Source organism: Triticum dicoccoides, chromosome 2B (assembly GCF_002162155.2).
Source record: "Triticum dicoccoides isolate Atlit2015 ecotype Zavitan chromosome 2B, WEW_v2.0, whole genome shotgun sequence".
In the NCBI taxonomy this organism is placed as follows: Eukaryota; Viridiplantae; Streptophyta; class Magnoliopsida; order Poales; family Poaceae; genus Triticum; species Triticum dicoccoides.
The window spans coordinates 351781752-351794589 of NC_041383.1; positions in this window are offsets into that span (position 1 = coordinate 351781752).

The following is a 12838-nucleotide window of genomic DNA, read 5'->3' on the forward strand; positions in this document are numbered from 1 at the left end:
AGGGGACAACTAGTACAAGCTATCCTGACTAAAGGTGGTCTTCGACTGCCAAAGGCACTAGCGATGACGCCGTCTTGGGCTCCATGGTGACCCCCATCCTGCCGCCCTGCTGGTCTTGGTCTCGTTGTACTAATATGGAAACCTTTGCTTGATGCCTTGGTACTCCACGCCTGTGCTTGCCCCCTTTGCACCAAAGAGGAAACGAGGACACTACGCAGGCTGGCGCCCGCCTGGTTTTGATCGTCATGGCTTGCGTCATAAGCACCTCGCGAGGTACCCCTTTCCTTGATCTATCCACCTCCTCGTGAGCCTGCCTGGTGAGGCCGCCCCTGAGGAGGCCTTGTGTCGTCCGCCCCGCGAGGCTTGGCCCCTCGCGAGGGTCTTGAGCTTGGGTTGATGAAGATGGGCCGTACTGGGCTACTGCTGAGCCACGCTGCAGGCCGCAGGCAGGCAAGTCTGGGGACCCCGTTACCAGAACGCCAACACTTTGTGATAATGAAAGTGTTATTAAGATTACTCACAATCCCGTGCAACACTCTCGAACTAAGCACATTGAAGTTCGTCATTATTTCATTCGAGTTCATGTTGCTAAGTGTGATATTAATCTTAAGCATGTTCGCACCGACAAGCAATTGGCGGATATATTCACTAAACCACTTGATGAGAAAGTGTTTTGCAGGTTGAGAGGTGAATTGAACATCATTGATGCCTCAAACTTGGAGTAGGAACTCCATTTGGATACATGCAAGACATGAGCCTATGACTAATCCTTGATATTTCTCTCATGATGATAATCATATATCTTGGATACACTTGGACCCTTGCATGTTATCTGACACATGTAGGTACTTGGATGGATCTAAATCTATGAGATTGCAACTCATTCACATCTTGAGCAATCTCTACATCACCAAGTCTCTACTTTACTGTGGTTGAAGACAAGGAAGCATGAAACCCTTCAAATATATCCTTTGACAAATTCCTATATCAAATTTCATGATTGTCATTTCGGATACACAAGTGCTTTTCCTTGCAAATCTAATCCATGTAGGTAGATGAACTCCAATTACAAGTGGTGCTCCAAATGAACTACATCAACATTCAGCATCCCACACAAATTCAAGTACATGATCAAGTTCAACACCACCACCCAAGGTATGTTATTCCATCTTAGAGAAGCTTTACCCCAAGACATGGGTCAAAGCAACTCAACAAGATGTGAATGCATCAAGATGCTTAAACGAAAAATGGCAACCCCATTTTTGGGCTTAAACTATGAGTATGACCTATGATCAAGTGTCCTCTCTTGACTCCTAAGTCAATATACTCTAACATAGGTGACTTTGTCGCCGACCAATTCTAGATGAAGTTCTCTAGTGTTTCTGTTCCCCTTTCAAAAAAACTTCATCTAGATTTCTTCTCTTCTAATTCTGTTCTACATTTCTCTGCACCCAATTCGTTGCACATCCTTCAGTTTAATTCATTGCAAATCCTTGTGATATCTTTCTTGCCTAGTGAGCTGAGGTGACTAGTGTTTTCTCTGTAATGAACTCGGACAAACCGATTTGCCTCTTTTGGTTAAACCGAAATTTTTCAGTGCCACCGAAGAAAATAACTCGGTTGAGCCGACTTCAATACTGAGAAGTCACTTTTTCACTTGCATTCTGCACATTTTGTTTCAGCTCCACTCGATGATTCTTATCCTCTACCAGCATCATATTCTATGTGCTGCTTTGCTCTATGACTCAAGGACCAAACCTATTTTGACTCACACTCCAGAAGACCCTTCTTGGAAATTGATGTCAAAGGGGGAGAGAGAGTTCACATCAAAGCTTAATCACTCCAACAGGGGGAGAGACCAACAGGGGGAGAGAGACTTTCTCTTCAGAAGAGAAACCCCAGTTGCTTGGTATTCAAAGAAGAGATAAGTTACATGTCTTTAGAGGGGAAAGACATGTTCATGTTGTTTTGTGTTTGCTTTGCTCTGATTTTCTTTTCCTTATCTTCTCCTAATATCCATTATAAGATTCAGGGGGAGCAAGACTTCTAGGGGAAGGAAATCTTAAAATTCCTTGCATATCTTTACCTTTGGGGACATCTCTACACTCAAATAGAGTACCTAGTACTCACTCCATACATGACACTCAGATCTTGGTACTCTTGTGGTTTACTGCTCTTGCTCTGCTTAGTAGATGTTTCTGTGTTGTCTAACCTTGTTTACTCAGGTTCACCTCTTCCAAAGCTAGTTCAAGACCACAAGGTAAGTATATGCATCACACTCATGTACATGAGGATTTCTTGCTGATGTACATATTGTTTGCAAGAAGGACTCATAAGCATGAAGGTACATTTTCCATGTTCACACCATTTGATCTGATGCATATAGCCAAGATACATGTAACTCATTGCTTGCTCTGTCATGATTATGCAGTCACATGATCTTATGTTCTATATTTACATGATTGCATACATGTAGGGTGGGCCTATGCATGTTACATGTCTTTCCAAAGCTTTACTTGTTTTTCTCTATATCGTTATCTAAAGCTTTGATGTATGTTGTCAACAATTACCAAAAAGGGGGAGATTCAAAGCACAAGTGCTCCCTGGGTGATTTTGGTAATTAATGTCAACATATCTCTTGTTGGACTAATGCTTTCATCTAGTATATTTCAGATAAGCCCAACAGGGGTGTGGCATGGACAAGACGATGTGGAACCCCTTCAAGATGCTAAGGACAAAGGATTGGCTCAAGCTCAAAGCTCAGGACTCTACATTTTCTATTTCAGTGATCCAGGATCACATTGAGTCCATAGGAAAGCCAATACTATTAAAAGGGGGATGAGGTGTTTCTTAATGGCCTGCTTGCTCAAAGTGCTTAGTAATATGCTCCAAAGAACTCAGCCACTTTCTCACATCCACATATGTCCCAAACCAAAAATCAGACTCGGCCCCACCAATTTGATCCATCCGGCGCCACCGAGTTCATTTGACATAGCCACTGCCAAAAACCCTAATTAGTTCGGTCACACTGATGGGATCTCGGTCTCACCGAGATGGGCTTGCAAACTCTCTGTTGTCTATTGCAACATTTTCGGTCCCACCGAGAATATGTAATTGGTCACACCGAGTTTGTCTGACCAACTCTCTGTTTTACTTATTACCAAATCGGTCTCACCGAGTTGTGTAATCGGTCAAACCGAGATGCGGTTTTACCCTAACCCTTGCACATCGGTCCCACCGAGTTGATCATATCGGTCCCATCGAAATTGCCTAACGGTCACATATGTACTAAATCGGTCCGATCGAGTTTTCTGATTCGGTCCCACCGAGTTTGGTATAATGTGTGTAACGGTTAGATTTTGTGTGGAGGCTATATATACCCCTCCACCCTCTCCTCATTCGTGAGGGAAGCCATCATATCATGCCTACACTTCCACTACCCATTTTCTGAGAGAGATCCACCTACTCATGTGTTGAGACCAAGATATTCCAATCCAACCATATGAATCTTGATCTCTAGCCTTCCCCAAGTTTCTTTCCACTCAAATCATCTTTCCACCAAATCCAATCCTATGAGATTAAGTTGAGTGTTGGGGAGACTATCATTTGAAGCACAAGAGCAAGGAATTCATCATCAACACACCATCTGTTACCTTTGGAGAGTGGTGTCTCCTAGATTGGTTAGGTGTCACTTGGGAGTCTCTGACAAGATTGTGGAGTGAACCAAGGAGTTTGTAAAGGCAAGGAGATCGCCTACTTCATGAAGATCTACCCTAGTGAGGCAAGTCCTTCGTGGGCTATGGCCATGGTGGGATAGACAAGGTTGCTTCTTCGTGGACCCTTCGTGGGTGGAGCCCTCCGTGGACACGCGCAACCGTTACCCTTCGTGGGTTGAAGTCTCCATCAACGTGGATTTACGATAGCACCACCTATCGGAACCACGACAAAAACATTTGTGTCTCCAATTGTGTTTGCACACTCCAATCCCATCCCTTTACTTTCTATCAAGTTGCATGCTTTACTTTCCGCTGCCCATATACTCTTTGCATGCTTGCTTGATTTGTATTGTGAATGGTCAAACTTGTGATTAAACTCCACCCAAACTTGAAAAATTGAAAACTGTCAACTTTGTTTGTTCAGTGTCTAATCACCCCCCTCTAACACCTCTTCTCGATCCTTTCATTATACAATAAAACAACATAAACAACAGTAGAAAAACTTGACACAAAATGGACGTATGAATATCATCACTTACAAAACTGAAGTGCAGGAAGTCTTCAAACGATTTTCCTCAAGAGCATCTATGAACTTTGGTGTGAAGACCATGCATATCCAGAGTGATAATGGGACCGAATTCAAGAATACTGGTCTTGATGAACTTGGTATTAGTCACGAATTATCTGCCCCTTACACTCCTCGGCAGAATGGCATCGTGGAGCGCAAGAACAGGACTCTTATTGAGATGGCTTGCACTATGCTTGAGGAATACTAGACACCTCCTCGTTTCTGGCCTAGCGCTATTGATACTATGTGCCACATCATCAACAGGGTATATCTTCACAAATTCTTCAAAAAGACCTCATATGAACTCCTCACTGACAAGAAACCCAATGTGAATTATTTCAAAGTCTTCGGTGGTAAATGCTGGATTAGAGATCCTCATCACAATTCTGAATTTGCACCTAAAGCACATGAGGGTTTTATGCTTGGTTATGGAAAGGACTCGCACACCTACAGAGTCTTCAACACCTATCACCACAAGGTTGTTGAAACTATAGATGTGCCGTTCCATGAAACTAACGGATTGAAAAGATAGCACCTACCTTGTGTGCTAGATGAAATGTCACCTGAGGAATCCATCAAGTTCAAGGCTACTGAGGATGTCATACCCACTGAAGAATCTGCTGAAGAAGTCATTCCAGAACATGAAGAAAATCATGCTGGTGCAACTGAAGAAAATGACTCTGAGGAAAATGCTGAGCCAAATCAAAGTCGTCAACCTGCTCATCCCTGCGTTGCAAATGAAGTGCAGATTGAGGGAATCATCGATGATATCAATGCATCAGGTCCTCTCACATGCTCAAAAGCTTCACATTTGTCTAACTTTTGTGGGCATTTTGCTTTTGTCTCTATCACAGAGCCCACCAAAGTTGATGAGGCATTTCTGGAGCCTGAGTGGATTCAAGCTATGCAAGAGGAATTACATCAATTTGAGCTCAACAATGTGTGGGAGCTTGTCAAGCGACCAGACCCATGCAAACACAATATCATCGGCACAAAATGGATCTACAGCAACAAGCAAGATGAAAATGGCCTTGTGGGGAGGAATAAGGCTCGCCTTGTAGCTCAAGGCTACACACAGGTTGAAGGAATTGATTCCGATGAAACTTTTGCACCTGTTGCTAGACTTGAGGCTATTCACATATTTCTTGCTTATGCTAACCATCATAATATCATGTTACATCAAATGGTTGTGAAAAGTGCGTTCCTCAATGGCAAGCTTGAGGAAGAAGTATATGTTGCTCAACCACCAGGTTTTGAGTATCCAAAGCTTCATGACCATGTCTTCAGACTCAATAAGGCCCTTTATGGCCTCAAGCAGCCCCCTAGGGCATGGTATCCTACTTTGAAGGAATTCCTCATAAAGAAAGGCTTCAAACCCGGTTCACTTGACCCAACTCTTTTCACCAAAACATATGATGTTGAATTATTCGTGTGCCAAATATATGTTGATGATATTATCTTTGGTTGTACTAACCAACGTTAAAGTGACGAATTTGTCTATATGATGAGTGAAGAATATCAAATGTCCATGATGGGAGAATTGAAATTCTTCTTAGGTCTGCCAATTCATCAACAACGCAACGACATCTTCATATCTCAGGAGAAATACCTCAAGGATGTGTTGAAGAAATTCGGCATGCAAGATTGCAAAGGCGTCAAAATCCCTATGCCCATAAATCGGCATCTATGCACCAATAAAAATGGTAAAGACTTCGATCAAAAGGTATACTGCTCCATGATTGAATCTTTATTGTATCTATGTGCATCTAGGCTAGATATCATGCTTAGTTGTTGGGGGTTGGGTGCGACATATGCCAAGGGATGGCTTATCATGGTGCCTGGAAACGGGATGAGGCGAAGGCATGCACGCCGGCGAATCTTACCCAGCTTCAGGGCTCTCCATGGAGATAACACCCCTACTGCTGCTCTACGGGGTCTCCGCATGATCACTATGGCAAAGTGAGTACAAGGTTGCTCCTTGAGCTATTTCCTGGAGGTAGGAGAGGGCAAGGCTAGCTCCCTCCTTCCTATATGGTCTGGTCTAGTGCTAAAGAAACGATCCCCCTTGCATGGGTGCCCCGGGGGGCTTATATAGGCCCGCCCCTCAGGGATACAATGGTAATCCGGCTGGGTGCGGGTCCCAGTCGTCTGTCTCTCAGGCCGCCGTCTTCTCCACCGACTGCTGGGGCCCGCCGACTGGCGGTCCCCGCCGACAGGCCCGGTACCGAGCTGACAGGCCCTGTACGTCGCGGGCGGGACGCGCCGGCTAAGGATCACTATAGCCGTGCTTCTAATGACGTTGGCTTGGTCATGAAGTCGTGGCAACAGTGCCGCCGCCTGACAGACGATCACTATTGCCATTCCCCGTCTTGTCTGGTTAATGGCGTGCAGGGCCCGTGGGAGGGGCTGGCCGACTCCCAACGGGTCCGTCTTGTGGCGCTCTTGCCGTCTTCTGTACCCCCGCCGGCGGGTGGGACCCGCCGTCTTTCGGCCGTACAGGCAGGCCGTCGTGGGTACAGTGTGCCACCCACGGGGGCTGAGGTCAGGGCAGGCATGGCAACAATGCCGCGCCGGATGGAGATCTCCATCGATACGGCGCACTGTGGCCATGCCAGCCCTTCGTAAGCGGGGAAGGGATGGGCCACGCGGTGACCGTACCCCGTCCCGCCTATCGTGGCGAAGGCAGGAGGTGGTCGAAGTCGCGGGCCGACTCCCCATAGCCGGCTTCTCTGGAAGCCGCCAATAGGAGTCGGCTTATCTTGAAGTCGTCCCTGGGACTCGGCCGTGAGGGGCAGTCGGCGGCCTTGCCGTCGACTCCCAGAAGGCGGCTCCTTATTGTGGGGTCTTGAGGGGCGCAGTCCTCCCCGATGTCTTGAAAGGTTCAAGGGCTCGGGTTAGCCTACCCGTGGCCCATTACTCCGACATTAGTGTTTGCATGTGTGCCTGATTTCAAGCTACACCGAAGGAATCACACCACGAGGCTGTGAAACATATTCTTCGATATCTAGCTCACACTCCAACACTTGGATTATGGTATCCCAAGGGCTCGGCTTTTGATCTCATTGGATATTCTAACTCTTACTATGCTGGTGATCGAGTGAATCGCAAGTCAACATCGGGCACACGCCATTTCCTTGGATGATCCTTGGTATGTTGATCCTCAAAGAAGCAGAACTACGTATCACTCTCTACTACTGAAGCTGAGTACATTGTTGCTGGTTCTTGCTGTGCTCAATTGCTATGGATTAAGCAAACCCTCAAGGACTATGGCATCAATGAAGAATGTGCCACTCTACTGCGACAATGAGAGTGCCATCAAGATTGCTCGCAACCCAGTTCAGCACTCGAAGACAAGGCACATCTAGATTCATCATCATTTTCTTCGTGATCATGTGTTGAAGGGCGACATCTCCATCGACCGCATGAAGACTAAAGATCAGCTGGCAGATATATTCACAAAGCCCTTGGATGAGAAGAGATTTAGAAAGTTGCGATGTGAGCTAAATATCTTAGAATCTTCGAATGTCCTTTGAAAGGACACACATCCTAACACTTATGCAAAATTGATGACTTAGATGTGCAACACACGAAGTAACGTTTTTCATCAATCAACGAAGATTAACCCTCTAAGTGTGAAGAAATTAATGAAGAATTTGATTCTCAGAACCCTACGACAATTGTATGCGGTGTCTAAAATCATCATTCTTATACTGTGGGTCACGCCACCAACCAAAGTTGAAAATCTTCAAATTTGAGTTTTTCTCCTTTTTGCAAATTCTTAAATTTTCAAATTCTTCAACTTTGCAATTTCCTCAGTCTTTCTGACTGGTGTTCTTCATTGCCTATATATATATATATATGAGTTTTTCATGTCCTCAACAACATTCACTTATTGATAATTCTTCAAGTTGACTTTTTCATCTAAGTGAATGCGATCGGACCCATTCCCCCTCTATGCTAAACTCAACCGAGTCTGTTCACAAATTCTTCATGTGCGTTCTATTTGAAACCCGTTCAAAATCTTCACTGTGTCCTTGACAGCTAAAGAATTTGCGAATGAAACTTTAAAATATTCTTATCTAATTTTTCGGCTTTTGCCGCTCAAATCGTTCTGCATCCCACGACAGGATTAATCTATTCACCCACGATCTAACATGATCACCACCTCTTAGTACATGGGTGACACATGTCACTAGGATGGCAAGGTTCAGGGGCACCTTCATCCGATTTCCTCGGACGGGCGATTTTTCACCTCGGCTATAAATACCCCTCGCCCTCCTCAGACGACATTTACTCCGCTCGACCTCACTCCCCTCGCTCGAGCTCTCTGGCCTAGCGCCACCACTACTCTCCATCATCACCGGTGAGGAAGAGCTTCACTGCCTCAACCTCGTCATCATCGTACTCACGCCGGCCGTAGAAATCTTCACCTTCGCCACCGCTGTAGTTGTCTCTCACCACTAAGTAAGGGCGTGGGAGATCTGGACTGACAAACTTCTCCACTTCTACTCACAGTTCATCGTGTTCTTCGTCAAGGGTAAATAAAATCTGATTTTACTACCCTTGTTGATTCCGATGATTTCCACAGAATCTTCAAAAGGTGTTTATTCTTCAACTTCCATATCCTTAAACACCAAGTTGCATCTGTTCTTGATATGTTTCCCTAAGTTGTGTTCTTCTTCAAGATTCCTCAATTATGTGGATTTTCAAATCTATAGAACTCTAGAACCTAAGTCAAGAAAGCTTATTGAAATTCCTCAAGACTCCCCTGGTCAAATTCCTCAAACTTGATTCTTTTTAAAACAAAATTCCGAGAACGCATATGACCTCTCCAAATTCTTCCAGATATACTCTGTTCACAGGTACACATGTCCGCTATTGAATCACTAGGTTCTCATCAACTTAACTCATTTGCAACATTCCTCGCAGACAAAATGCATACCTCCTCAGAAACTTCGATTGTCCAAAATCCTCAAGTGCAGAAACGAATACAACTTTTGAAATCCGTGAAGACATCTATGATGAATATTGCACTCCTGATGAAGGCAGTCATGGCAAGGAGAACAAAATTTAGCGCAAAGTGCGTGTTCAGCGGATTGAAAGAAGATGGTCAAGAGAATGCAGGGAATATCGTTATGTCACTCCAAAGTACATGAAGAAATTCGTGGTTAACCATCCATGCAGAAGACCTCCATTGGCTCCAGGACAAGAAGTTGATCCTTCTAGCATCAGAAGAGATGAGGAATTTCCCAAGGAATGGGCCAAATGACAAGCCAAGTTGGCTAAAGTGGCAAAAGAAGCAGTGAAGAAATTCAACAAAGATTCTGCTGCTGCTGTTGAGGCATCTGCTAGCAAGCCCAAGAAGTCCATACTGAAGAAATCAGCTCTGAAGCCATCTTCCTCATCTTCAATGCCCTCAAGGCCAAGTTCTTAAAAGCCCTCACGACCTATTCCTCAACAACTTCTTCAATTGCAGCTCCAACTCCCTCAGTTGCAATATCCTCAGCTGCACCTGCAAAGTCCTCAGCACCTGTGCATCTTGCCACGTGCCAACGGACCACTGGAATCTCTATTGTTTTAGGAGCCTCTACAAGTTCCTCAGCTCTGCCTCACTCCTCAACTGGCCCAACTTTGCTGAAGAAAAAGGCTACTGCTGGACGCGGCTCAAGGCCAAGTCCTCACAAGAAGTAGGTTGCCTTTCATGTTTCATCAAGTGACGATGAGGCTGATGATGAAGAACCCGCTGAGATCATCCGAGACAGACAACAAAGGGCCGCTAGAGCCAAAGGCAATTGTTGTAGGGTGGAACCCTAAGTGACGATCTTTCACGAATTGGAGGGGGAATCCCCAAGAACAAGATGAACACAAGAGGAACACTCAAGAACAAGTCCAAATCACACATTCACTAGACCAACAAACACAAAAGATCCACAAGGTACATGAACAATCATAGGGAAATAAAATACATGGTAGAGTTCATCCCAAATCCTAGGAAGGAGATGAGGGCTTGATGATCCTATGATGGGGATCCTTCCCCAAGGAGGAGGTCTTGATGTTTGGTCACTCCAAGAGGAGGTCTTGATCACCTAGAGGAGTGGATCCATGGAGCAAAGCTCACAAATGTCTATCAAATACTTTGCTATCCTCCAAATGAGCTAGGAGATGCCCTTATATAGTTTAGGGACGAAATAAGAGAGGAGGGGGGATACAAGGGCAAAAATCCCAAAAGGCATGTAGGCCTCGGAGTGGTGCGGGCACCTGGGGGACTCAGGCCCGGGCATCCGGGGCCGGTGCAGGGGGCTGGGCGGCTTCGACCGGGCACCTGGGGCCTCAAAGCCCGGGCACCCGGGGGCGTGCTGGGCCGGCGCGGGAGGTGGCCCGGGCACCCGGGGCGGCGGGGCCAGGCACCCGGAGTGGGCTGGGCTGGCGCGGGGGAGGGGCTGGGTACCCGGGGTTGGTGGCCCGGGCACCCGGGCAAGCTGGCCTGCTCCCAGCAGCAGGGCTGGGCACCCAGGGCCATTTGGCCGGGCACCCGGGCGGCCAGTGCCAGTGCCAGCAAGGGGCCGGGCACCCGGGGCCTTCCTGGCCGGGCACCCGGGAGGCTCAGGGCTTCTCCCTCTTCACCCTTCTTCTTTGTAGCTTCACGCTTCCCTCGCTCTTCTCCCTCCTTCTTCTCTTCATGTGCTTGTGCCTCCGTCCTCGCCTCTTCACGGTCTTTTTCTTGGTACCTACGAGTGCATAGAGTTTCCATATGAGGTAGAATCCGACTCTCGAGTGAATCCGAATGAAACTCGAAGCGGAATGAGTTAACCTCGGGTTTGACGGTGCGTGCACGTGCTCTTGTCATTGGTCCTCGAGGTGCTTGACGAGTCGTTGTAGAGTCCATGGGGATGAGCGAGGGATGCTCCGCATCATCTCCCCCCCTTGGGAGAGATCCGTCCACGGATCGTGATCTTCATTACCATGGGAAAGAGATGGCGTCTCCATGTAAAAGTGGACAACCACCAAGCACGTATCATGTTGAAGCTCGAAATGGTCACTCTCCAATGTTGCACCGTCTTGTAATTCCTTCAAAAGGAGCAAAGATAACAAGCACTTGGAAAAACAAATGTGGTTGGCATTAAAGCAAAACCAAGCATTCAAGAGATGATTCACCCAACAAGTGTTGTCATCAAGCATAGCATATGGTTTGACAAAGAAGTGTGGCATGGAATGTAAGCATCTAAATTGAGCACATGGAAAAGCATCATGGAAACAATCATGCAAAGGTGAGGAGAATGTGCTAATAGGTTGGATATGAGAATAAGCATCTAACTCAATGGCATAGCAAGCATGCATAAAGCACTCAACAAATGGTCTATGGTAAGCATAAGAATCATTCACAACACCAAAGAAGAAGATATGTCTAAACACATTCAAGTGCAAGACAATCCGATCATAATGTGCACATGGTGTAGTGAAAATCAAGTGGCACTCAACACGATAGCAAGAGAAATTGTTCATCATGTGTGAGGCAATCAAGGGAAGCATGTAGCAATCAATGGGACATGGCATATGTGAAGGAATGACATTGTTGCAACCAAACATGTGATAGGAGCAAGTAATCCAAGAGGTGGATGCAACATGAGAAAGCATAGAAATCAAGTCGTGCAAACTAGTGGAGCGAAGATGCAACACACTAGAGGAAATCATGGCAATCATGTCATGTGAGCAAATAATAAGCATAGACAATGCACATGACATATCACAAGCACGATTGCAAAGCAAGATATCATCATAGGAATGGATCACAAAGGAAACAAGGCAAAAACAAGCAATATCTCCACCAAGCTTGCAAATACACATGCATGTAGTAGGATCAATCATCATGTGTAATGCAAAGAATGGGTCACAAATGCATGGCAAAGGCATAGGAATGAGCATATCATGCAAAGTGAACATGGCAATATGGGCATAAAGTGAGAAGTGGTAAATAACCCATAACCAAGTGAGAGCCATGTAGAAGAAATGCGCGAAGTCCTTGCATGAAGAGAGCGGTGGGAAAGACACTCCATGGAATCCCAAGTCATCATTGCTCTCTAGAGCTCGTTTTGTCAACTCATGGGATTGTGAGGTTGACAAGTATTCATGGGTACCTACACAAAAGAAACACAAACCAAAGAAATTGTGCGCGTGGTAAATGTACACACCATCCATCATGATGTGTATGTGCACATGTGAGTTAGCACAAGATAAGCATCTCTCAAAGAAATTTGATGCATGGTGTAAGAACATGTCATCCATCATGAAAGAATAGTTATTGTGTATGACACGATGGGGATGCAAATTTAGCATAGAAGTATATGGCACATCAATAGCATGTTTATTCATGGGAAGCATATTGTGCACACAAGTATTGCGATCATGCAAAGGATAGGATTGATCAAAATATCCTAAAATGTATGAGGAAACTATGGGGGTCTCCTCATGAGCAATAGCGGAAACATCATGTGGAGAAAATGGAGAACATCCAAAACAATGCATATCCGAAGCTAGGTGGTCATGGCATGGCATA